Source organism: Gasterosteus aculeatus, chromosome 8 (genome assembly GCF_964276395.1).
Source record: "Gasterosteus aculeatus chromosome 8, fGasAcu3.hap1.1, whole genome shotgun sequence".
In the NCBI taxonomy this organism is placed as follows: Eukaryota; Metazoa; Chordata; class Actinopteri; order Perciformes; family Gasterosteidae; genus Gasterosteus; species Gasterosteus aculeatus.
The window spans coordinates 13,687,014-13,714,616 of record NC_135695.1 but is presented as its reverse complement, the minus strand read 5'-3'; the positions used below and the strand labels follow the sequence as shown (position 1 = coordinate 13,714,616).

The following is a 27,603-nucleotide window of genomic DNA, read 5'->3' as shown; positions in this document are numbered from 1 at the left end:
GTTTTTCGTTAAAGCAGCACCTGGGTGAAGGTTGCAGCCGGTCGCGGGTGTTGAAGCAGAGCGGCGCGGCCTCTAGAGAGGCACCGGAGCCTCGAGGGCTTCACGCGAGGTAGAAGACGAGAAAGAGAAAGAGAAAGAAATGAAACCGACGACTCAGCCACATCGATGGCATCTGCTGTTTCGCTATGACGTGGCTACGTGGACTTGCAGCAATACCAGTAAAAGAAACTGTCACCCAACGCGTACAGTTGGTTTTTTTTTTTTACACATCTGAATCATCGTTGCTCATTATCGGAAATAGAAAAATGCTGTTGGTGAGAACAAAAATCCAAAGCCACAGAGGGGATGTAGCAATTAAAGGACTTGACAATAAAACGGTGGCGGTGAGTCAAGATGTGGTTAGATGATAAATAAAAATGGCGCTCAAACTCTTTTACAGCAGGGTAAGAAGTCATTAAGATGATCTGCTGCATAACTCTTGCCCTGCCAAATAATCATTTTTATAAGGAAAAAATATTTCCCTTAAATAAATAAGGGATAATAATAAATATCTCCCTTTTACTGTGAATCAAAACAAAACACGTTGAATAATCAATCTTAAAATGTTTAAAACAATGATATGTTCTACTAACAGTGATGAAGGTCCCACCTCTCTTTTCTCCTTTAAATCAAAAGATCTCCTTTATCGTTCCCTGTATATCCACTGAAGAGCTGGACAGTTATGAGCAAAAAAAATTCCCCCAACTCAAAATACCCAAATCCTGTTGACACATCTCCTGACGCCAAAAAGCACAGTCCTTGCTGCGAGGGACTCTGCCCCCTCTCCACTCTCGCGCGCCCTGATTTGAGTGACAGAGTCGGAATTGACAGAAGTGGACGTGAAGTAATGTTGCTCTATAAGGTCTTCTCTGGCCGCAGGACGAGGGTGACAGCAGGACGAAGGATCCGGACACGCAGCTGGAGAGACAAGGGCCCTGAGCTGACGGCGTGGCCCTAATTTGGATGACAAGGTCTTCACAGCCCTCAAACCAGCCCGGGCTTGGGCGGATGCGGGATGGGCGGAAGGTAGGGAGGGGACAGACGAGTTGGCGGGGTGGCGAGAGGGTGGAGGAGGCGGGCGGTGCAGTCAGGGGAGAGACGGAGAAGGGAGAGGATGAGGGGAATGAGAGGAGACAGAGCAAGGAGGGGAGGGGAGAGGGCATGTAAACGTCGCCCTTCCGTCAAACGTGCTGGCCTTAATGGCACGGACAGCTCTGGCATTTAACCACTGAATCATTTTTCAGGGAAGTGGATGTGTGTAGTTCATGTGGGGAGAGCTGTGACTGCTACACGTTTTGTTGACGCGTTTTTTTCTTTTTGGGGCTAAATATAAAGGAAAAAACAAGAAGTTGTACATGGCAGGGAAAGTCAGAAAAAGATATGTGTGTGCAGCAGCTCTCCATTTTATCTGCCGTTAGGTTTCTCAAGCAGAAACAAAAACCACAGTTGGTTCAGAGAAATGCCCCTTGGTAGAGAAACCAAAACTCTTGACGGGTTTTCCCCAAAGGGTAGTTATCTTGAATGTGATTATGGACACCACAGACGGCTGCAGACATGTGCTGAGCTGGTTGTTTATGAATGAAAAGCAGAAAACTAGCAAAGGAGGGTAAATATTGGGAGAGTTCATCTCATTATCCTCTTAAGTATAGCCTCAAATTATTATTACTCCATAACAATAATTTCAGGCGTGCAAAAAGAAAACTGTTTGGTGGGAAACTACAAAGAAATACTTTTTTTTTTTCATCACGACCTGATTTGAAAATAAAAACTAAATGCCGAAAAGAGAAAGATGGAAAAAAACTGCAGAAAGTACAGCAAGTTTTACAATCTAGATGGTTATAAACTGAGTAATGACACCAACGTCCTTCATTGTTAGCTGATATTAGTATTATTGAAAGTTCTTTACAGCAAAACTAAAATTGGAATAAATCGGTTTTTACATGCGTTGCTGGCAACAGGCCTCTGGTGTTTTAATCAGTAAATGTATCTTTACTGTTTTTAATCAAATATTGCTGGTAAAGTATCTGAAATCCAGTATCTGCCGGCCAGTTTGTAATCAGGCTTTGGTTTGCCTAAAACACGTCAGTCAAAAGAAGCCTCCCTCTCTCCGTCTGTCTCCGTGTCTCAGGAGGAGGACATTCCTGGCGAGTGCGCCTGCGAGTTGTTGCTCTGTGCCTGCAGGTACAGACCGGCCTCCTCTGTCTGCCTGTCTGCAGATATCATACCGCGACCTGATCGCTTTAGCTGCCTGACTTAATGCTCACCTGCTCGCGCGCCTCCGGCTCCGTGTGTGTGTGTGTGTGTGTTGACTTCTTCCGTCTCCTCACAGCTGGAATGGCGTCTCTCTTTTTATTTGCTGCCCTGCGATTACAGACACAAAGAGAGAGAGAGAGAGATTGACTTCTTTCTTTCTTTCCTTCTTCTAACAAACAAATTGCAAAGCAAACAAGCTGGACTGAAGGTAAGAATTAAACATGAACTGAGACATGGTCTTAATTAATCACGACTATCTATTGTTATAATAGATTTCATTACGTAAATATTTTGTTATGTGAGGGTTATTTGTAGGTCTAAATGAGTGGCACAAGGGGCTCCTGGAGCTCTGGGTGAGCTGTCTTTTAAATGTTTTGTCATTTCCTCCTCAGGTCGTCACGCCACTGACAGATGAAGGCTGACGTGTACAACCACAAACACCAAACGCACACGGGCACCGTGGAGTCCAGCTGGAGGTGTTCTCCTGCCAAACCTGCAGGCTGACTGACCGGATTCATATTCATCACACACACACACACTGATGGGAACCAACAGGACACACACGCACACACACACACACAGCTGGAAACCACTGGTGAGTAAATCAATAATTCAAGGGGAAGGCTGCTATTCCAAGAACATCACAATGAAGAACGTGTTTGTCTGTCTGTGACTGCGTTCTCTGCCATTTCTATTTACCGTTATTAAAGAGTTACTCTAATAAACGTTTTACAAAAGGCAAACACGACGGGATGTGAGCGATGCAAACTAGCAGTGGTGAGTAATGTCATGAGAGACGGGCAAACTGGGAAGTAAAAGTGAGAACTGAATAATAGCCAATAGACTGGGAGAGCGACAGGAGCGAGAGATGGAGAAAGAGTGTCTCTCTCTCACACACACACACACACACACACACACACACACACACACACACACACACACACACACACAAAGCAGAGACTCTGCAGGGCGCCAAATAATAACCTTCCATGTCATTATCTAGCCAAGCCGCTCTCCTCTCCTCTTCCACCTCCTTCCGTCTTCAACACAGTCATTGCCCTATCGTTTACAGTGTGCTGTTAAATGGGAACATCAATAGACACATCCATTAGCGGTGCAGGTCCCTTTGCTCGCTGATTCTCAAGTGCTTTAATAGCCAGAACTCACACACTCACACACACACACACACACATACTATCTCTCTCTCTCATGCTCACCAAGCGAGCGCTGCGCAGGCAAAGCTGAATTGATGGAGTGTGTCGTCGCAGCTAGAAACCATAAGGACGGAGACGGTTCCTCTTAGCGTTCTTTCAAGCACCAATCGTAGAATATGTTCTTTTATCTGTTTTCTCAGATCAAACTGCAATGCTGTGATCTTGTCACGTGGGCTTATTGAAACACATGAATCCAACGCAGGAACACCATCGGATGCTCACATTTAGTGGATACATCCTGGAATATATTCGTTCTTTCCTTATGAGTAATTGCGTTCAAAACAGTTCATAACGCGAGGTTCACTGGGACAAATTATCATCCTGAATGTAATTTATGAAGGCCAAAAAATGAAACAGTGTAGAACTGCATTAGTGCCTTCTTACCTCAGTGTGAACTTCAGTCACGGTAACTAGAGGTGCAATTTAAGTACGGGCAGCTGTTTAATGAACATCAAAATCAACTTTGAACCCTTCTAAACACACTAGCGGAACGAGAGAAAAAAAAAGATGAGACGAGCGGCAAATACCAAACACACAGTGCCGTGTCAGCACGGGTGTTGTTGTTTTTTGGATGGAGGGCAAAGCAGGATGCCGGTGAGCCTGGGAGGGGCGCATACGGGCGTTTACGGCTTATGTGGTGCGGCTGTTAAACGGGACTGGTGGAGATTGGTTTTGACTGATGGAAATAGAAAAATGAAGCCGGAATTGTGCGTTAGCACATACAGACACACACACACACGCGGAATGGCATGCATGACAGCATACAATTAAAATGAAAATGAAATTGCATAAATTAAGATTTGTTCCAGAATGAGCCATCCAAATTGGATAATAGACATTCCTTTATACAAATTATTTACTTTACACTAGCAAACTAATTTTTAGAGGTTAAGTCACTGACCAGATATTTCCTTTCATTCGTGAATTCAGAGCATTTTGGAACACAAGTAGTCAATTTGGCTTTAAATTTACTCAGAGGGTAAAATGGTAGCGGATAATGAGCTTGTTTTCTCCCATTCACACCGTTATTATGCTCTAACTCGGTGGTCTGTGATTCTTACCGTAACAGCAGGCGTCGTGCGTTGGTGCGGCGGGGAGGTGGCGACCGCAGACAGACTCGAGGTGCCTGTCCCTGTGTGTGTGTGTGTGTGTGTGTGTGTGTGTGTGTGTGTGAATGCATGCGCCCTTCATGTCTGGACCTGGACAGAATGCAAACACAAAGGAAGAAAGCGGAGATTGAATTCAGGTGTTTTTTTGGTAAAGCATGTTGTTACATTAAACACGCACTAACTTACATTATTTAACGTAACTGACGGATGAATGTAACAGTAGTTAGTTTAACAAGTACAACAATACTGACACACGATCCAGTTCCTGTTTAGATGCTGGGTGGTCTTGAGAAACAATGACAAGCCGCCGCCGTGTGTTTACATTAACACACGATTTGTGATTTAAAAAAATAAAAAAATAAATTTGGAAGTAGGCAAAGTTGTTGGAAGAATTAATACTGTGACGCTTGAAGAACAAGAGCCCAGCTAACGCTAAAATAGTGAATCAGCTTTCCGAGGCCATTTCCTTTTTCAGTCAGATAAAAACATCCAAGTGATTGAGTGTTACAATCGATGGCTGTTACGTCTCTTCTAACAAAGATAAAATGTCACTAACGCTCTCTTAGAGATTCCCGTAACACAAAAAGGCATTGTGAGATAATGGCAGCATTGACCGTCATGCGTTATGTAGAGCTGGCGACTGACACGTGAAGGGTGGGAGTGACGTGACAGAATGAATTATCAAAAAGTATATTTACAGTGAAAATATTTAGTGTAAAAAAAAACTAGCACATTTGTTCATTTACAAGTACAAGTTAACTCTTACGAGTGTTCCAATTCAATGGGTTACTATATAATAGAATCCGTTATAAATGAATGCGAAATCATTATAACTCGTTGTGTTATTAGCTGCTGTAATGAATCACATGCATACTGTGCATCCCCTGATGTTTTGTTTCTCCTCCCGTCGTGAGTCTCTCTGTGCACGCTGAATGCTCACGGTTCATTTGTAGTCAATAAGCGCATTAATGTTCCCCATCGAGACAACCAGTCATCGGGGTTTTTTTTTTTGCTGCTGTGGCCGTTAATGATTTCTTTGATCCCTCTCCTGTTTGAAGTCCATCTCAGATCCTTTAACTTTTTTGCTTCAAGCATGTGGTCTTTGGCAAAAAAAAAACAAAAAAACTCAAAGTATGCCATGCAAGTCCAAACCAGTTCCATTTTAGGTTTGTGTAAACACTGTAAACAGGGGAGTTTTTATTGTAGTAGTAATATGCTACGCTTCATATTACATGTATAGTCAAGTCAAGTCAAGTCATTTTATTTTGTATAGCCCAGAATCGCAAATTACAAATTTGCCTCAGAGGGCTTTACAGTCTGTACACATACGACATCCTCTGCCCCGAAACCCACCATCGGCACAGGAAAAACTCCCCAAAAAATGAAAAAAACCCTTACAAGAGGGAAAAAAGGGAAGAAACCTTAGGGAGAACGTCAGAGGAGGGATCCCACTCCCGGGATGGACAGACTACAATGGATGCCATGTGTACAGAATGAACAATGTATAATACATGCAATTCCTATGACAGAAATGATTCAAGTAATTGTGAGTAGTAAGCCAGGCGCACAGCAGGACCACTGCAGAGGCAACCACCATCAGATAGAACCACCATCCATAGTATAATGTAAAGCAGTCCGGAAAAAGCTGTAGCGAAACCATACGCTAGAAAAAAGAAAAACACACCTTAAATGCAATAAATGGACCAGAAAATTCCAAGAAATTAAACGTGCAACTTGCAAACCTAGTTGCGAAAGAAAGCACAACGGAAAAAGAATAAAAGGCCTGTTCGAAAGGTCGCAGAAAGGTGGTTTGCAAAGTGAAATATGGTTCCTCTGAATTAGCTTCTTAGCCGGATCTACATTCAATGAAAAGCAACAACGATCGACCTTGGCCAGGAGAAAACTTGCCTGGAGTGTTCGTACTTCACTTTGATGTTAAATACAGTGAAACGGAGCCACACAGGAAAGCTGGGGGAGAAATGAAAGCTCCTTGTGCCGCCTAAGAACTTCCCGCCTCGTCTCTCTTAAGTTCCACTGTTCAATTGCCTGCATCTGCCACAATATACACGCCATTTACTATTCACGTCTTGCCGAAGGAACACATCCCTCAGCTACTGCTCCTTTCTATTGTTTCTTTCTTTCTCCACTTCCTCCACTCCATTGCCTCCTCTTCTCTCCACTCCAGCAAGCAGACTTGCCGAAACGCGGTCACCAATTTATACATATGAACAGATCCGTGTGCATAGAAAAAGGAACGGGACCACCCACAGGTTTAGGCCCCGCAAAATAAAGAGCAACAATAAAAGAGCTGTGCCTAAATGAGCCAATTTACAAGAATGGAAAGAAAAAGGTTGCAAAATAAGGGACAGGTTCGATGGTATAATGGATGTCTGTGTTTTAACGAGAAGACGGCAATAATTGAGTTTGTGAAGAGCTGATATATTCATTGGCCTTTCAGTTTTAATGTTGATTTTCTGTAAAATAACGGAAGTCTTGGATGGATTAGTTTGTTGGAAAATGTGTGTGCGTCAGTTAGATGCTTCAATATTTCTTTCCGTGGTTGGCGTGAGCCTCATTTAAACCGCAGCGTTGTTGTTAGAAGAACGATATTAAACGATATTAGAATTAAACGATAAAGTTGTGCTACGTTGGCAAAAACACCTGATTTCTAGTCAGACAGCGTGATGGTTTCTCTCCTGACTGCTTTAGAGGGTTAAGCAAATAAACCCTCCAAGAATATACTGAACACACCCTTTTGATTTGGCGAATTCTGTGCTCGTGCTCCTGCGCAGCCCAACGGGCAAAAATCAACACCAACCTGAGTTAAGAGTTCGACTGGGCCACCCGGGGTTGAAATGGGAAATGCTCAGAGTCAGAGATGTCTTACATAGTAGCCTTACTTGTCTATTTTATTTCAAAGTAAATACAATACTGAAGGGCAGGATACGACTGTTAAATGATTGGATGAATGCTTGATGTTAAAAGTAGTCGAAGTTGGTCCAGTGATGAAACGCCGAGGGCACCGACACTCTGTTGTCGGTAAAGTGAAGGAATGATTTGTAAGTGCGTGTCTACCCCAATGAACGTCAGGTATGTTTGCCAACTGCTTTGATCAATTCAGACGTATATTTAAATCTCCTGCGCCGTGTCCAAACAAGGCGAGGAAACGAGCGGCGCGACTGTTTGCCTTTCTTTACCTTTTATGTGCGAACGTACAGAATGCACTGATCTCCGTGCTCAGTCACAACACGTCTGTGTTCTTACAATGTTGTGTCTTCTTTAAATAAAGCAAGCGCAGGCATGTAGAGCTATGGACCACCCAGAGCGGTTCCCCAAACACTCTCCCTCCTCCCGAAAAAAAAAGAGCCGTCACTCGTCTTAATTATATCCATCCTCGGGGCGCGTCTTTCTGCCCGAAACAGACATCTAAGCCACCCGCCCGCCACCAGGCCACAAACCTCACCGAGACACTGACCCAAGACGAAAATAAACCTATTCAGCACTGCGAGGAGTCGCTTTTCTCTTTTTATGTTGTTTATAGTTGGGTTATTTCTTCCTGTACCCTGACACACTTCATTCTGACAGCCTTTTCAAAGTCAAAAGTTATTTTCATAACAAAATGCAATCAAGTGGGTGGATTGTTTTACTGTATCCAAAGAGGTGGGATGAAAAGACAATAATATCCAAACCTGCACGAAGAAAAAGAAAAAACGTGGCGTCTGCTCCGGGGAGGAGGTTGTTGTGACTGCACTGTTATTTTTATCATCTATAATTTTCAACTGGCAGTGTGAGGGGGGAAAACCGATTGATGTCCAGAAAGGGATATGAAGACACGGAGAGATACGCAGGCCGACCCCGGCGGCTACGCGACAGACAAATCCTCCCAGCTTTGATCCTCGGCCCACTTCTCTCACCGTGTTTGGGGATTTTAGGCAAACTGTGATGTTCAGCTCGAGTGCGATGAGATCCAAAGCCCCTCTAAAAAACAGAAAGCAACTTAAAAGGGGCCTGCGAAAAACAAACTAACAAAACAAACCACACCAGCACGACATAGCTAATTTAAGATGGATGAGGCTAAAAATAAAGAAATTGGTCATCACACCTCCGTGGTGGCTTTTCAATATGCTCTCCACCAAGGATCAAGGGGTTAATCTGCTCAGCTTGTATTTCAGCGGGGATTGTATCAGAGGCCATTTGTTCCAAGCAGTGAGGCTAATGACCCCGTGCCAACACTTGCCTTTTGGCCGGGAAATAGCAAGGAAAGTTAAGCAGCCTCACATCTATTCTCGAGGGCTGAGCTAATGAGAATGAATGAATGAGGATGGGAATACGAGCTACGGTCCATCATCTACTTAGGACCCAGACAGAGGTGCAGTCTTCCTCCTGAGTGTAAACGAGAAGGAGGGCGGGTGTGAGGGGGTGAGGTATTATGCCTACGCCCTAATAGGTTATCCAATCATACTCTTCTTCTTTTTTTTTGTAAATGCAAGGTGGCTCTAAAACATAAAAGTAAAATTATTTTTTCAATAGCGTATTAACACCAGGGTTCTTTGGCGGTTGTTGGCTACTTTAAAAAGCCTCCGTGTAGAGAGGAAGCCTTAAGGGAGAGGCGTAGCTGAGTGGCAGCGATGGGAGCGCAGCAGGCGGTGCATCCTTCTGGCTTTATTCATTTCAAAATCAAGCCTGACTGCCCCTTTTCCTCCTCTGGCACGCACACAGATATTCATGCATGTGTACGTGGAAATAGGGAATGGGTAGAGGAATACCCTACTGCACTCGGCGTGTGTTTGTGTGTGTTGGTAATACCTCCAATGGCACACTAATGATAGGCCTTATCGACACCCAGCAGTGAATGCGGGCCTTTGTCTCCTCCCGGGACGCATTATGGAAAGCTCGGGGGGCCTTTGACTCTTTTCCATTCTCTCACCCACTGATAAAACCCGGCACAAAAAAAACAAAAAAAGGTAACTGTTGTACAGCTCCCGCAGTTTGACAAGTGGAGACACAATACGCCACCGTGCCACCGCCATCGGAATGAGCTAAAGTTTGGTGCACGGCTCATGAAGTCAGTATGAATCACTGACAAAAGACTCGAATGAAGGCTGGAATCTACATTTTGAAAAGGGAATTCGGAATGTCTGAAATTACTATTCGGGCGGCACGGTGGCGTGGTGGTTAGCACTGTTGCCTCACAGCAAGAAGGTCCTGGGTTCGATTCCGCCTAGTGGCCTTTCTGTGTGGAGTCTGCATGTTCTCCCCGTGTCTGCGTGGGTTCTCTCCGGGTTCTCCGGCTTCCTCCCACAGTCCAAAGACATGCTCTGGGGATCAGGTTAATTGGGGACTTTAAATTGCCCGTAGATGTGTGAATGTGAGTGTGAATGGTTGTATGTCTCTGTGTTGCCCTGCGATTGGCTGGCGACCAATCCAGGGTGTACCCTGTCTATCGCCCGAAGTTGGCTGGGATGGACTCCAGCCCCCCCGCGACCCTGTGTGCAGGATAAGCGGTCTGACAATGGATGGATGGATGGATGAAATTACTATTCATTTTAAATATGCAGCAAATACGTAAGTAGTACTGGATGTAGAGAAAAATACAGCAACAATTAAAGTATATCGTTAAAGACTAGAAATTGTAAGATTAAATTGTAGAATGTTTTAAGTTACATTGGCTTTATGGCATTTATCCTGCATTTGGATTTGTTTTAAGCATTTAAAAAGTTATATTATTAGATATTAAATAGCGATGACACTGTCGGTTCGCCTTGTGAAGACGCTCAATGTGCTTACTGGAGAGTGGGAGGGGAGTCGGGCAGCGTTCCTTGGACGAGCACTTAATGAAAAGAAAATGTTTTCTTTCCTAATGATGGCAAGCGTCACTTGTGAAGAGTTCAGCGTTTAACTCCTTAGAGAGGCGTCTGCATTTCTACGAAACGGCATTTCCCGCTGAGTCAAATATAAATAAATCCTTCTTTAACTGTGTTCTTTCTCAGCTTTATTTGCAAGAGGTTATTGTTGGGAACAGCAGCACTTTGCAATTTCACACTTCACTTGCTGTCTTTGGATTATTCCCCTATTGCCCTTTATTTTTCAACCAGATAACTAAAAGGATCATGGAAGTACAGAACTTACCGTTATCTCATTTATTTAGTCTCTTCTTTCTCCACTTCATTTTTTTTTTTTGCAAAACAAGAATAGAAAAATATATTTTGACATAAAACAGAATCAAGTCCTCACCCCTCAATTCCATCTCATCTCTCGCAGCAATTTAGGAATTTATAGTCCCGTCCCCCCCCGGTGGGTAATTCTCTCATGCTCACTTTGAAATCATCTTCTCCAACATCTCTTTCCTCTTCTTGTGCAATCCTGCTCCCTCATAAAATCTCATCTGCCCACCACAGTCTTTCTCCGTTTAATCTTTTCAAAATCTGCCTCCTCATCCTCATCAATCTTTCATCCATCCAGTCATTTTGATGGTGCTGCGGCTTCAAACTCAATAAAAGCTCTCAGTCTGATCCTAAACCTCTGTTGGTTGGTGGGTGTCTTTGCTGAAGGGGGGGGGGGGGGTTGCTCTGATAGAAGAGCACTCTGCTGTTCTACGCTTCCCTTTGTGCGGACACAAATGTTACCATTTTCGACACTTGTCCATCAGGCTTTCATGCCTGCTCCCCTACTGAGCACGCCCCCCCCCCATCGCCATTGTAACGCACCGCCCGTCATTTTACCGGTTATTTGATGTGAGCGTGAAACCTAACAATTACTCGCTCTGTCCTCCGGTCCTGCAGTGAATCAATGCGAGTTGACGGAGTGACTCATTCGCCCGTCATGTGCGTTTTGGGTTTTATTTAAATATGAAACTGTGTGACACGTTGTGGACAGCGAAAGCGCACCACGGTGCTTCTCCAGCGCGGCAGCAGTTTAGAGGCAGCTTATGCAGACTGGGCTGCTCCTGAAAGGCCTCCTTCTGAGGGCCCGCTGGAGAGGAGAACGGGGAGAGAAGAAAGAGCTGTGGGCAAACGTTTACAACATCCGCCACCGTTTTACTTGCTTTCTTCCCCAGACTTTGCGTTTTGACTCGTTCCACACACACAATGGGGTCGTGTATATTGGTACGACTTGTGACTCAACTTATCCCTCTTGGTCTTGGGTGATATGGACGTAAACAGGAAACTCCCATTTCTTATTCTTTTTCATTATTTTCAAAAAAATCAACGTGTAATCTCTTTCATCATCATCATCATCTGCTCTTTTTTGGTGGTTGTGGACTGTACAAAGATTTGGTCAAGCAAAGGTAGTGTGAAAAAGGTAGACTTAAAGTATGTGAGAGAGTGAAAGACAGAAAAGAGAAGAGTTGGACTGGATTGATATAAAATGTGTTGAGCGGAACTGAAATAAGCTGAATTGCATTCGTTCTGTCTGCGGCAAAATATATATTATTATTATTAAACTGGACTGAATTGAAAAAGAGCCACAACTAGAAAAATACCACTTTTTCTATTTTAACCTCTGAGGACGACTAGAACTGAGAAAAACTATTTTTCCTCACTCTGCCGCTACTTCTGAACCACCCCCCTGTCTGTGTGCGGCGGCAGCGTCCTAGCTGTGCCTTCATGGTAGAAAATGACATTCGGCTGCTTTGAGCCTCACACAGAGGGAGAAGATTACTTTCTGAGGCAGCTCGCTTTGGGAAACCGGTGAAACAATATGAGCCTCTTTTTCCGGTACCGCTCGGTTTCTTTTCCTTTAGGCGATGCTTTTCTTTGAAAGTAATGCTTTTTTTTTACTACCTGCATCTGTGAAATATTGGATTTTTAAAATTGTAATTACTGTTAAAAGGTCAAATTCTTTACCAAAGAATTCATGAAATTCAAAGAATACGGTAGATTAAAAAAATGTAATAATAGTGTCAATGGTTCGTTGCAAATATAAATATTGGCTATTTTATATAATTGGGAAATAAATTGGTTCGATGAATTCTATATTAAATGTGTAAAATAAAAACTTTCATAAAAAATTGAGCAAAAAAGAATTTTAGATGTGTTCAGAAATGAAACCCTTTGATGTGGATGACGTCAAGCTAATCTATGCAAGAAATGTTTCATACATTGGTTACATATAAACATAAAAAGAATCATTTAAATCATGAATTCTATTATTCACAGTATGAGTCAAACTTTGGGAAACTTTGGGTTATTGAATTAAATGAAAAGGTTAAATGAAAACACGCAACCCTCCCCAGGTACACAGTTGAATCAGACAATGAGGTGGAAGGGAAACAAGAGGACAGACGGACACACACACACACAAAACAATGTATTACCCCGGGAGGAACCAAGCTCTCCTACCTCTCTTTCATCGCTCGTCTTCTCCTCATTTGCTCTTCAGCTTCCTTTCCTTCCCTCTGCGGCGAAGGCTTTGATCTGTTAGGGGGGGGGGGGGGGGTCTTCTTGCCAGCTCTTCTATACCTTTCACAGACAGGAAAGAAGACAAAACTGTTAGTACCACCACTCCGCATTAGAAAAAAATCTTTCAAATCAGAGGATTCTGCGCATAGAAAGACGTAAGAACAAAAATAGGTGAAAAGATGCAGAATGCACACGGTTTGTGATTTAGAAAAGCCTGTGCTTGCACAATCACTGAAGGCAAAGATGTAATTTGTTATGTTGCATTTCCTCCCAGGCTTTGTGTAACTATTTTAAAAACAGCAAAAAAACATAGGCGATGCTGAGCACCAGAAAACGGTGTTGTATTTGCAGAGAGAAAGGTTGAAGTTGGGGTCAGGGAGAACAGACTAGTAACCAGAAGAGAAAAAGAGCCATTTGATGATGGTTATTATTCTCCTTTACGTCATGCATGGTTGCCCCATTTACAGTTTGCACACCTGCTTGTTGTTGTGTCCATTTCAACACTCAATTTCTATTTGGCTAAGTTGACGTGTAATTGTCCCGCTCGGAGATTGATTTTATCTAGAACAAACTGCGGTCTGTGTGTATGTGTGGAGGTGGTGTGTTACGGTGCACGGGTGAAAGTGCTAACAGCTGTGACACCCGGCATCGCGCACACACACACACACACACACACACACGCGCGCTTTTTGCCGCGTCCCATTTGTAGCATACAGCTGCACAGATAAAGCAGGAGGGTTAAGCAAATATTGTACAATGGCGGGGAAACAATGAACCATCCCCATCCCTCCCCTGCCGCTCACACTCACTCAAACTAACAGCAGCATTGATAGGATTGTGTGTGTGTGTGTGTGTGTGGATGCGTGTGAAAAAATGACTGTCCTCTTTATTACTGTGAGCAGAACAGGCCCCCCCCCACACCCGGCCTGCTCCCCTCCCATTTTAATCTCTATTCTTAATGATAAACAGTCCCGCGCGTGGACCCTCCGCACAACACCCAGCGAGCCGGCAACAGTGCTCCTTTGTTTGGACCTTCCTCCCCCTCTGTTTTTGCCCACTTGCCCCCGACCCGGACGATGCCGGTTGTCGGGGACGGGAGGCGTGGCTCGACAGGAACGCCAGGGGGGAAAGATACGGAGGAGGGGGGTTAGGGGGGGTCTTGCAGTTATTTTTATATACTCTCGCTCTCTTCTGTCTTTCATTCCACTACTTTTTTTGTCGATGTGAGGGTTTTCTCAGGGTGTGTTTTGGGGGAGGGAGGGTGGGTGTGGGTGTGTGGTGGGCTTGGAGGGACTACACCCTCATTGAACCCAGCGACTCCAGTTGACAGAAAGAAAGGTTGTTTGCAGAGGACTATTTCTGGCTGGGCCAGGGAAGTTCATTTTAAGCATCACAGTAAAGACGAATTAAAAAAAAAAAATAAAAAAAAAACTTTATTTCTCTTTCTACTCTGAAAGAACAAGCTCTATTCCTAAGCTTTAAATGTACACGACTCAGACACATGATTTTCCAAAGACAATTTGTAGTAGAAGTACAAGAACATATCATTTCCCATTTATGCAGAGAAAATACTTGCCGCCCACTGAGGTTAGAGAAGTAATTTTAGCTGTTTTGTGCCGGTACCACTGCTAGTGCAACGAAACCAGCCCCCTAATAGCATAAGTACGGCTCTTGTAACGGTGCCTTGGGCGTCTCTCATTTGGAAGTGATGGAGACAGCACAGTGGAACCCCAAAACATATGTGTGCGCACACACACTGACACACACGCAGTCGCATCATTAACCCCAACTAATCCAAAACATTATGCTGATAAAAAACGTCTGACCAGCTGACGCCCACGCACGGCCAGGCCGATTCATTCTGTGTGTGTGGGTGGGTGTGTGTGTGTGTGTGTCACGCTGTCTTTCTAAGCCATGACATTGTATGTGTCAGCACTGCTGCGTATGTCATGTCTCTCAGTATGCATGTCTACACTGCCTGTGTCTTCAGTCTCTGCTGTGACAGACACAGAGAGAACAAAAAAAAAGGGCTTGAGCAGGAGAGAGCTAATGTGTGTGTGTGTGTGTGTGTGATGCAGCACACGGCCTTGATCTAGACTCCTGCCTCTCCCGGAAACCCTGCCGCGCCTGCTTCATCAATCAAGAGGACAGATGAAGACCGACTCCTGCCGCGCTGCGAGAGGAAAACGGTGGCTGGCGTGTGTGTGTGTTTCTGCGTGCAGGGAAGCAGATTGCCCTCTGGGAGAATGTGGCAGACGCGACGCGAACCCACAAGGCTTCCTGCCCCCCACACAGAGATCATCAATACTACATTTGCTTTCTTGTGTCACAAAAAAACAAAAACAAAATCATTTCACAGCTGATTTGCATAAGCTGTTATATCAACCAGTGTTAACCATAACCTTCTACAACCTCTTCCAAATCTCAAAAGGTGTTTAAAGAGAGAGGTTTCTGGGAAGAAAATGTAATTAAATTCCCCATTTTCTCACCTCAGAGGACTCTGGGTGGTGGGAACGAATTTTCTTTTAAAATCCGCCCAAATCGTGCTGAGATTCAAGCCACATTCTCCTTCTACAACAAAATACCAGGCAAAAAAGCACTAATATATAATATATATATATTTGTGGGTCAGATGAGGCCGAGGAAAACACACACACACCTACTTACACAACTGGTAGTTACTCCTCCATTACCAACAGACACAATATTTGAAGGGCTTATTCAAACATTTTTATAAAAATAGCCTTCAGGCACAGCCAAATGAAGTGGAAATACTTATAAGGCCAAAACAATTTGTAGTGAAATCAAGATAATACCTCAGTTTAACAATTCCAGACAAAGATTGAAATTGTAGATGTCATTGTGCAGAAGTAGAAGGAAGGTTATATTTTGTTACTGAAGGAGGAATGTTTGCCATTTCCTCGTACTCCAAGGGGCCATGGGACCTGAATGCAAAAGGCACAGAAAAATATATTTTCTCCCACTATGCTTAAATTCTCCAGACCTGCTATCATTCATTTGGAGGTTTTGCCTCCTCAGTTTGCAGCGAGACCGTTTTGTTTGTCTTCAGTGTCACTTGTGATATTTGGCCGGGGCTCAGTGGCCTCTTTGTTAGCCATTGTGTGGAGATGAATGCATCTTTCTTCCCAATTTCATACAGAGATGCACTGTGAGAAACCATAGAAACACCTCTGAGACCATGAGACTCATTTCCAGACGATGAAAGCAACAGGAATAGGCCGTTATATATGAACTCATATGAATCACGCCTTGTTTTTAAGGGAATTGTACTGTGGATATAATTTTTGATGAATTTCAAGCATTATCTTATTATTTTACAGGAGCCCTTTATGTTAGCTTCTCAAAAGACCTGACACATCGACAACATTAGTGATAGCATTTTCGGACTGGATAAATGGGAAATAAGCCATTTATAAGTGCCTCACTGTTTGAATTAGAAAAGCTGTTAAAGAGTTTAATTGATTTCTCACACTAGCAATTGTAGATTAGCAAAGATGTCGCTAAGGCTGCGGAGCAAGTCTGCAAAGAAATTTGAGTTGAACGTCAGTGCAAAATGGCAGAGCTGGTTTTGAGCGACTAACCACACATTGTGAACGGATACTCTAAATGTGCTTCTCCCTATCTGGGAACACCCTCATTTATGTAACACGAAACATCTACGGACATGGAGAAAATACGAAATGTGACTACAGAATGGGCTAATGGAGTCGCAGTTGCTACTTTTCAATGAACATGCAATTTCTGCAATATTCTAGCTTTCTGTGGAGGAAATTGATGTTGAAAACAAGTGTTTAAACCAAAAATACGGACATGAAATCCTGTGTCAGTTCTTAACCTGAGATGCCCTGATTGCATTACCACATTGTGTGATTTGACATTGTACACCACGCCTGACGCTCAGACAAAGAAGCCGGTGCAGGCCTCGAGGGGGCAGATGACAAACACTCCTAAACCATGGCCAGACATAATCCCCCCCCCCCCCCAAACCCGACAACAAACGCACAGCGGAGGGGGACTTATTCAGAACATATTAGGGAGGTGAAGGAGGCCAGGCACTGAGGGACTCTCCCTACTCGGCTGTCCTAATCATCAGAGACAACCTCTCCAGACGCAGGCCCCCACCCACTCCCCTTCCCGCCTACTAAACCCCCCCCCCCCCACTCCCCTTCCCGCCTACTAAACCCCCCCACCTCCTAATGCATGACCCAGACACATCCGAGAGAGGTTTTCAAGAGCAAGCGGCCATGAAGTGGGAAAGCTGAGAGAAATGAACCTCCTACACCCCCCCCCCCCCACCACCACCCCCAACCTCCCGGGAGCTGCTGTTTAATTGTCCATCTTCTTGGTGCAAATTAAACAAGCTGGAGCATATTCAAGTATCCACACAGACACACGCAAACCCTCCCATTTACACAACACCCCCCTTTTAACAGACTGGCACGTTCCACGGAGCATGCCTTCGATGCAGAATGATGAGCGGGACCCCATTGTCTCGTTATATTGTCTTCAATTAGGCAGGAGATGATGGGAGACAATGAGAAAAGCATTTGTAATCAGGAGCCTCCCAAACTCATGCTAAGAAACAGAACTTCATTATGCCCAATGGTCCCTCGTCGGCGATAAAACTCTTTGTGTGGTTCATCCAAAGGAAGTTTTAAAGCCTTAATGGCTTGGAAAGAAGTGAGTCACCAGGAATCACCGTAGGGGGCCCTGAAACCAAAATAACACATTTGGAGGGAAGGGCCCAAACGCCTTGTGTCTGAACTGGAAAAATCACTTTCATACTCTTTCTAGATGTCCTGTGCACTTACCTGAACTCTCAGCCAATGCAGATTTGCAAATCCTTCTACGGTATTTTCAAGTTTCAAAAGTTGGAATCAAAAAGAGTCGCTTTTGAAATGAATACATTTGAAACTTTGCACTGAGCTTGTTTTTAAGGAACAGATTGGAGCTGTGTCCTTTCATCTTCGCCACATAGAAGTTGTACGAGCTGAGCTCTGAGAACAGAAGCTGCGCTGGTGTCAGCTCAGAGAAATCCTTAGAAATTAGACGTCTCCAAGAAAGAGAAACTCCAGAGCGCATAATCTGCTTTTACCTGGAGAGCGCTGAGCTGAGAAATGACTCCAACCCGTCACCCTGCCGGCTTTGTGGCTCACCTCCTCGTTTAAAATCACGATCCGCGTTGCTGTTAGGCTCCGATAGAACAACCCGACCGGACAAATACAGCTTTCATAAAACGCTGCAAAGGATTTCTTTCGACTGGGATTGCGGTGCTTTTGTTCCACCATTCCTGCCCCCCCCCCCTCTTTCCTCTCTGCTCACGCCACAATGAGCTAATCTAATCTGAGACGAACACTCGCTCCCGCTCTGACACATTGTGAAGCAAAACCGCCGTGATTTTATTTTCTTTAAACCATGTAAGTGAAGCATGAGGTGAGAGCCATCATCCATGGAGGAGCACGGAGGGGTTAGAGAGAGAGAGAGAGAGAGAGAGCAGCGGGGATTAGACGCCATGCTTCCTTTTACCTTCAGCTGTTCTTCCACGTTTACAGTATCAGAGCGACCAGATAGACGTTTGGGTTTTTCTAATTTGCAGATGAAATCAGTCCTCGGCGGCTGCCAGTCGGAGGGATATCCGTCGAGTCGAGCAGCCCTGGGGCCAAACGACCTTTCCTGCGAGGCCCTGCTGCCTTATCTGATTCCAGCAGGCGGGGAGAGATGACGGCCATGCCAGAGCCTTTGATTTTTTTTTTTAGTATATCCCTTTGCTTAAACACTGCTTTATTGATCGCCAACAGAGCTCATAGTGTTTCTCGGCTAAAAGAGGCGCTATCTGTAATGTGAAACCCGGGAGGACAACGGGAGAAAAGTGGACGCACACCGATCCTCGTGCCGATTCTTCCAGATCGCGCCGGTCAACTGCGTCAAGATCGTTTCCTTTCTTCCAGACTTATTAACATTATTTAATGAGTCAGTGTTCGGGGTGTGATGACTCCATCCGCTACAGCCACTTTCAGCATCCATTAGTTCATTTACCCGTATGAAGTAGGGTTGAATCCGATCAAACATACTAAAAGAGCAGTCTGGTTGATCACTATATTCATACAGGACCTTTCAGAAGCAGTGATTTTAAATGAATTAATGATTGTTAAACTCTGTGGACCTGACCCATTTCGCTGTGTTGAGCAGCACCGAGCTACAGTACAGAGCAGCAGGCATCTGCCTCGTCACTCCACGCAGATGGCAGCAGAAAGTATGTAAATTGGTTCATTAACCTCACGGTGCTTAAACCAGTGGGCCGTTCAGAGGGCTCGTTCCATCCTGGTTTCCTCGTACTTTATCAGCGCCCAATAATGGCACCAGGGAACTTTCCCTAATGGCCTGTGGTGGTTTGCTGTGGTGTTATCAAATACTGTACTAATTATACATGACATCCCTCTGATTAACAGTCTGTGATTACTGCGCCTTGTCAGATCATCTTTTTCTCCACTGCTGAAAAAGACAGTCATCTAATTTCTTGGTGACGACATTTTTTAGGGAAAGAAAAAGAAAAGAGGCCTTAAATAACCAACCCCTGTCAAGAAGGTTTGGATCTTTAACCCCTGAAAATATAAATGGAAACACTGAGAAGATCTTTATTTTCAGTAAATGCCCCCCCCCCCCCCCCCCCACCCGTTGCCTGCACAGCGTGTGGAAAATCAGGCCTCTGTGTGTGAGCTGCCAGCAGTGGGGGCTTGCACCTGGAGCAGGGAGAAGCATGCAATGGGTCAAGGGTCACTTTGTGGGCTAAACACGATTGGAGTCCTCCATCTTCCTAAGAAGGCCAGACAACCGCCGCGGCCACGTCGCACAACACGGGCCTTTTCACGCACCCCTTCCTTCCCTTCCCTCCTTCCCCTCTCATTCACCTCCTTTTCTTTTCTCCTCTGGAAGGGCGCAGTAATCCATAATCCACTCAACTATCGGCAGCTCAATTATCCCGCCGGTTCACCCATTTTTCTCCCCTCGGATGGACATTCAAAAACAATTAACCTCTTCACGGCTGGGGACTTTTCCCGGGGAGGGGCGCAGTGGTAATTGAATGACTCCCGCCATTTACATTCCCGACCATGACTTCACTCCTTCACGCATAAATCTGGTTACCGCGAGTCCTAATCTGTGGCTTTGCGATAGTCCAATGTCATTATCATTGATGTTGTGTTATCATGGAGACAGTGTTTCACATCAAATGGGATTTAACGAGACAGTTTGTTAATGTTTACGTAACACCCGCCTGACCTACTTAAAGCCTTAATGCTCAAAACATGTTGACAGATTGCTGATTTTTGAAAATGACGCCGTTATTGAACATAAAGTGATTTTTCTCGTTTTCATCTCAGTAGGCGTCGCACGTTCGGCAAATCGGTACGAGTGGACTATTTCACACCGGGTGTCTGTGAGCCACGGCGCATCCCCCCCCCGCCCCCCCACACATCCTCAGCCTTCAATAAAATGTTGTCTTCTCGCCCCCTTCGTTATGGAGGGGCCTCCTATTCATCTCCAGGTAGAAAGCCTCAAAGTGTAGGAGGGGAAAAACAGCTTGTTGCACCCATTGAGCTTTTATTGCTTCCCCCTTCAAAGTGTGGTAGCAGAGGAAGATAAATCCACCATCTCCTTGACGCAACGGTGCACAGAAAACACACAGAAACAAGACGCCGCGTTCCGTTTGGAGCCTTGTGCAGATTTTGCTCGTGTTTTTTAAAAACGTCGTATCTGAGAAGATTACAAGGTTGAGGGTTTGAAGAGAGCCCAGCTGGTAGGGGATAATCTTCTAACAAACAAGTCTATAAAAACAAAATTGACATGGTTGACAAAAACAGCTCCCCGAACGATTAGGCTCTTCCGACTGAAACAGGAAAACATTGCGTACAAGTCCGTTAGTTTTGATTTCGACTGTGCTGTCAGACAAAGACTCCAATCGGCCATTTTCCATAAAGCCAGCTAGCTTCTTATCAGGCGAACCCAGCAGCAGCCGAATGACGTAACCCCCGACCAACACACGGTCTTGGAGACAAATACGTCCCGTCGAAATAAATTGAACACATCAAAGCAATTTTATCGCTTCCAATTAGTGTTTTTCTATTTCCCAGAGCTCGATTTCAGAAGCCACATCGGCTAACAAGCGGAATTCTAAGACGCCCACCGTCGTACTCGAGGTGCGGCAGATAAGACCGCATGAAGAAAACCCTCCAGTACGGAGAAAATGGAAGCTGTGAGCAGCAATTTTATTTATTTATTTAAGTATTCAACTACCGTTCATCAAGCGCAGGATATTTATTAAATTCTTTTAAATTCCGAGACCACGGAAAAAAATTAAACGGGGAAAACGTCAAGCTTTATAGTCTCCCGTACGAGGTACGGAAAAAAATCTGAGCAGAAAAATAGGCTTCGTACAATAAGGAAATGCTTAAAAAAAAGTAAAAGTAAATCGAAATAACTAAAAAGGCACAATGGCCATATTCTTGCAGAGGCTCGCCAGAAGAGCTTAGCTGAAATCTCACTCTCTCACACGCGCACACACACACACACACAGAAGAAGTCTTTGATGTTTCCTCATGAGCGTGTGTACTGCAGCTGTGTGAGTCACCCACACTCCATCCAAGATCCATAGAGGCTACACAGTGGCAGCCATAGTGGCAGGAGCGATGCAACTGCAACTCTGTGCCACACAAACGACGTAGCGGGGCTCGATTGTGGATGGAGAAAGGGGGCTGGAGGCAGAGGCACGGGTAGTGCCGTCCGGCCCAGAATGAATTAATAAAAAGAAGAAAAAAAAGAAGAAGAAGAAGAAGCCGTGGAAGAAAACCTCAAACAACTGGCTGTGCTCCAGACGGACTGAACCTTCTCTTGATCATTATGTCTAGCCTTCAGGTGTCTGGCCGACTGTAGGTGGTAGTTAGGTTGAGGGCCTGGGAGAGGAGGGGTGGGGTGTGGGGGGGGGATGCAGATAACTCAACAGCCAGACAAAGAGAATAAGAGGGCTGCCTACAAACCGCCGGCATCAAGGAAAGAAGGGTGGGAGGCAAGGGAGGGAGTAACGAGAAGAAGAAAAAAAAAACGAAGGGTTATAAAAATTTCATTAGACAATCCCTTGCTGAAGTGACTTTCTGTGTCGCTTTCCGTTTTTGTTTTTTCAGCTCCCCTCCCTTCTCGCTTCTCCAGAGCGCCGCCTCACTCAGAGAATGGGGCAGACAGACTTTATAGGTCCTAATTAAAGCCATCTGAAGCCTTTCAAAACATCAAATGGCACCGGCCGCCACTCGTTCCCTCTGATTGAGGGCAAAATCAGCAAAATCAGAGGTCACAGGTTGCTTCAGCTCCAAAATGTACGAACATGTTTTTCACTCCCCCCTTTTTCCTCCTCTGACCCCTCTGTCGGCCGATTTCCAATCAATAAAAGGATTAGACGAAAGACACGACCACAATCGATTGTCTGTCAAATTCACAGCAATTTAACATGTTTGGAAAAGCATTTACCAAAAACACATTTTTTATTTTTTTTGGGGGGGTATCTGAAAGCATTGAACAATGTGGCAGCATGAGGGATGTCACAAATGGTATTGAAGATCCACCCTCATCTCAGCCTGGTCGGGTTGGATTGAAGTGCAGCCCTGTTTTTAGTGCGTTTCAAGTACCCATTTCCCCCACCACCCCCCCTCTCCCCCAGCCAGCCCTCCTACCCCCTCCTAATTGTGCTCGTTGAGCCGTGTGGACCGGTAGAGCTGCCTGACTGGGGTCAACGGGTTTGCAGTGTGCTTTTTTTCTCTTTTTTTTAAAATCTATATTTCATGGTATGGCGCTGCGCGCGCAGACGCACACGCGGAGGACGTTTCACTGAGGCGCGCGAGGAATGTCGACCGGACCAAATGAAAGTCCGGTCATGAACTGCGCGAAGTCAAATTTTGTGAAACGACGAAAGACTATGAACGTGTGTTTATAGTCGTGTGTTTAGTTCACATTTGAATGAAGGCTTTTGTAGAGAAAGAAAGGGAAAAAAAAGGACACGAAGCCCTCGGAAAGTCATACACGCAGTCATGCATTTAAAACTGAAGTCAACTAAAATAGGACTAGATGTGTAGAACTTATACTTAACGGGAACAATACGTGATCTATTAAAGGAGATACAAGAAAATACCAAAATCGTGCTACTTACGATTCATTTCTATAACTTCGGGGCGTCATTGTCTCGGATCTGCGGCTCTTCGGTCATTGGGGCGCGGAGGAGAAAAAAAAAAAAGTCTGTCCCTCCGGCGGAAGTGGACCGATTGCCGAGGACGGGATGCGCCGCTTCACGGGACGACAGCTCACGTTCGCGTTTAGAAGGACACCTTCGTTCGTTGTGGCGAGCGCGGGCGGACGTCCGACTCCGCCGGTGTCAAGTCTTCAGTGATGCTCGGCACTCGCCGGGATCGAGAGCTGAGAGGAGAGCGAGCGCAACAGAAAGGCGTCACGTGAGCGGTGGAGAGGTGCGCTATTGGCCAATCGGGCAGGAGGATAATGAGGCTGCCGTGACGCCATTGGCCTAGAGTGGGAGGGCGGGCGCCTCCTCACTTGCCCGTGCGCAAGAATGTGAGTGCGGCTCACGGTGCATAATTTTAATAGCCCGAGGTGATGAGGGGGGGGGGGGGGGGGGGGGGTAACAAATTGTTCCAAAGATCTTCTTTTTTTTGTGTGACATCTACGAGTTACACAGAGGGCAGCGTTGGGGGGAATGCACGCATTCTGTCTCTTTAATCAAGAGGAATGAATGGAAATGTCTGGTGGGTCTACATTACCGTCAACTTGGAAGATCATTCTAAATGAAGCATCATGTGAGCTGAAAGTTTTTGGCATTATGATGACAAGAAATAAGATGACAACAGCAAAAAAGAAAGTAACATGTAACACAATACAGCGTAGGAACAGTAACTGTGTCCATCAAGGGGGCGGTTTGATAATACAACCATGTCATTCAGTTGACCTTCATCCTTAATGCAATTCATATTGAAGACTTTTTTTCTGTAATTTTGTATTCAACCAATAACACGGTTTTACGCCGCTAATACAGGTGGAAAATTGTACTTATTAAAGCAACAATCATGGCTCAAATATAAGGAATAACGCCATTTTTAACAGCTTACGACAAAAAAGAAGTGGAAATACAAAAGAAAGAAGTTAATGCTCTACAAAACAATGACACTAATGCATTCACCTTCTATTTTCTGAAATGCTTTTATTTTACCTATCCCTGGTGCCTCACAGTTATTGGTGCTAACCTTTACAATTAATTCTGACCCGTTCCAAAGCTAATTCATTGTTTGGAAGAAGAGCTGTAGTTAAACCAACTAAGGTATTGTGTTAGGATCTAAGATTCCTTAATTGGAGGGTGCTTGGTATGTTGTATATATTCATGTTGTTCTATCATATTTATTTGTTGATTTTCTGCAAACACACATACGAAAATACTCCCCTCTCTGGTTCTGCAGAGTGTGCAGGCAGAGGGACTCAAGGTTCTGTATGGGTGGGAAATAGAGCGCATGTAATCTAGTGCGCGCATCTTCCTCGGCTCCGGCTGCGGCATTAAATCAATATTCCGCAAAGCTTTCTCTTGTTTTCCACATTCACTTGACTGCTGCCGTGATGCGCCGCGAGGGTCGAGCAGCCGCTCCCTGATTTTTGTGGCACTTGCCCCCCTTCCCTCTTCGTCGGCGTTGTCCTCCTCCTCCTCCTTCACTTCACTTCACGGCAGACGCCCTCATTTGGATGGCTCCAAGGCGATGCGCCTATTCCATTTGTCTCATGCGTTAACAGGAGGCGGCAGGAATAAGGCACCGCGTTATCTCGACACAAAACATTATCTCCGCCCGGCCTCCAACACCGTGAAACAATGATTATTAACTGCTTGAGGAGCATGTTCGGGGGGTTTTGAAGCCTCTTGCTACACTTGAGGAACATGAAATATATTTCACAGCACACCCCGTGTTTTGAATTTTTGACTCAAGATCATGATTCCTCTTTTCTTGCCCTTTTGTGAGTACTTTCAGGATGGCCTGTCTCCCTGGGGGAGTATGGCTAACAGCATTATGGCTGGGGCGTAGTGTCACGGTAGCATCTTCTTTTTTTACCAAGAAACAACCTGAGACTTCCTTTTCAAGATTTAAAAGCCTGCCGTGTGGCATCATCCCGTAAGATACTGGTTGTGCATTCGTGTTCACTCACACCCCATCCCTGTGAAAGCAAAATCCTGCCTCTGCAAAATGGGTCACACACTGCAGTCACTTTATCTCAGCAAATGTATTGTGCCTGCGTGAGTGTGTGAGTTGAAGACATGCGCATATGTGATTAAACATCAAAGGCAAGACTCGAGTATTAGCCCATTGGTGTCTTCGCTGAAACAGGACTAAAGCAAGTCGAACGTTCTATATTTTGGTGGGGGTGGTAAGCCTGTGTGAATAGTTGGCCCTAACGAGACAAAATGTGAGTCTTTCTTTGATGCATATTAACAGCCAAGAGGAAGAGGCTCTCACTCTAAAATGAACTCCGGTAGCGTCATTTTTATTCCAACTGCAGTGCCCTGCACGCCTCATACGTCAGCGATTTCTGCAAGCAGTTGAACGCATAGGCTTTTGCTCCGAACCCACAACATCCATCCGCACCTTAGGTTGTGAGCTAATAGGTAGAAACAGACAAACACACTCGCATTTATCCTCCGTGGAGTGAATTTGAGCAGCTGGGTTCAAAGCCATGTCAGTCAAAAAAGGGAAGACAGGCCTGTGCCGATGTCTTATGGACCCATCACTGTGCAAGATAATCTGCGGCGCGTTCCGGCTCTATATTTAGACCAATGTTTTGTGAACACTTAGCATAATTCGCTGAGACGAAAGGGGCTTTTCGGAGCTGTTAACCTCATCTCTTTAAAACTCATTTGGAGTTTTTCAGCTGCGCATTCCAAAAACACCTGTTCTTGCTTAGTCCTGTGAAATACTCTGCATTGCAACGGGGAAATTGTTTGTTATGAATGGAAAGAAGGGCGCAGCGTGAATGTGGGAGCGTGCTGTGGATGGTCGGCTGATAAGAGAGATTTAGCTTTATCTGAAATCAATCAAAAATGGCCTCCATTGTCGTCATTACGCTCATCACCGTATGAAGTCAAAGAAAGAAAATATTCCTGGAATAACACCACACCTGGTAATACCAATTGATTACTACCCAGGGAGTACAGACGGCTTAAGTCCACGTGTAAATGCTCCGAGTGCTCTGATCTGGTGGAGGTGGGCCAGAGGGAGTTGGTCGGACTGAAAGCCTTTACCTCCATCTGCTGCACAAACACCCACATTTGGTCAAAAACACACAGGCAAGATGGACTGTGTGGTTTGAAAAGCATGTCCCTTTAGCATTAAACGCTATACGCTTTGGCCACAGTAGCACGCCACACTGGGGGCCTGCGCGGCATCTGCCTCCCAGGTCCTGGAGCCAAGGCGCGGGGCCGAGGGAGGGGCCTGGGGCTGAGATAAGCACTTCCTCCCCTGGTCACTGCCCGCCGTGGGGACCGGACAGGCCTGGAGCCTCAGCTGAGCACCGCTGATAATATCCACATGAGTGTACATGTGTGTGTGTGTGTGTGTGTGTGTGTGTGTGTGTGGTTGGTTGGATGCAGGGGCATGTTGAGAGGAAGAGCCTTGGTTTAGAGGATGTGTGTGTGTGTGTGTGTGTGTGTGTGTGTGTGTGTGTGTGTGTGTGTGTGTGTGTGTGTGTGTGTGTGTGTGTGTGGGTGGATTGAATGAGATCTCGCAGGGATGCGCACACTTGCATGTTTTGTGCAAATAGTCAAAAATCTGTGTTAACACAAAAAAAAATTCTGTCTCTGAAGTATTTACGGTTTAGCACTTTTGATGCCAAATGTTCAGAGAAGCGTGTACGGATACGTGTGCTCATGAGAAATGCCTTCGCTCTTAGGAAACACAAGTTGGTGTAAGCTGCAGTTGCTGATGAAGGCACAACATTTTTTTTAATTCTGCAGAAAATGTCACACATAACTAATTGAATCTTGAAGTGAAATCTAACGTCTCAATTCCTCTTGAAATTATTATTCATATTATCTAACGCTGTTAAAACTTGATCTGAACAGACTCACATTATGCTATTTAACTTATTTCCTAATTGCATTTTTCACAAAAACCTATACAGCAAAGAGATTTAGTTATCCAATTAGCAGATTGTCCTACTTCTTTTGAAAATATTTTGGAGACAAAGCATGAAAGCCCTGATTGGAAGGGAGAGACAATAATGTAATAAGTGCAGTACATTAAACTCACTGCATTTGACAACGACATGTTATAATCTGCTTTCACAATGCTGCTCATTCTATTTTTGTATTCATTGTATTTTGTTCCGAACCCTCATTTATGGTGTGAGATTAATTGCTGTGCCGCTAACAGCAACTCAAACACTTCTTGTTCACTCGCTCTAATTCATTGTTTGTTTAACATGAGTTGGATCTGGTCCTTTGTAGAATGACAGAAAATGATCCCTCTTTGTTCAGCAGCA

The 27,603-nt window shown here is 44.9% G+C and overlaps 1 long non-coding RNA gene across 1 annotated transcript; it reads right to left on the bottom strand.

Annotated features, from left to right (window-relative positions):
- Positions 1-556: 556 nt before the first annotated feature.
- On the bottom strand, positions 557-23,537 carry LOC120824297 (uncharacterized). Its single transcript, XR_005712923.2, has 4 exons — positions 23,231-23,537; positions 12,958-13,077; positions 4,568-4,705; positions 557-2,400 (listed from the first exon to the last, which is right to left on the bottom strand). It is a non-coding gene; the product is annotated as an uncharacterized LOC120824297 (long non-coding RNA).
- Between the last annotated feature and the right edge of the window lie 4,066 nt (positions 23,538-27,603).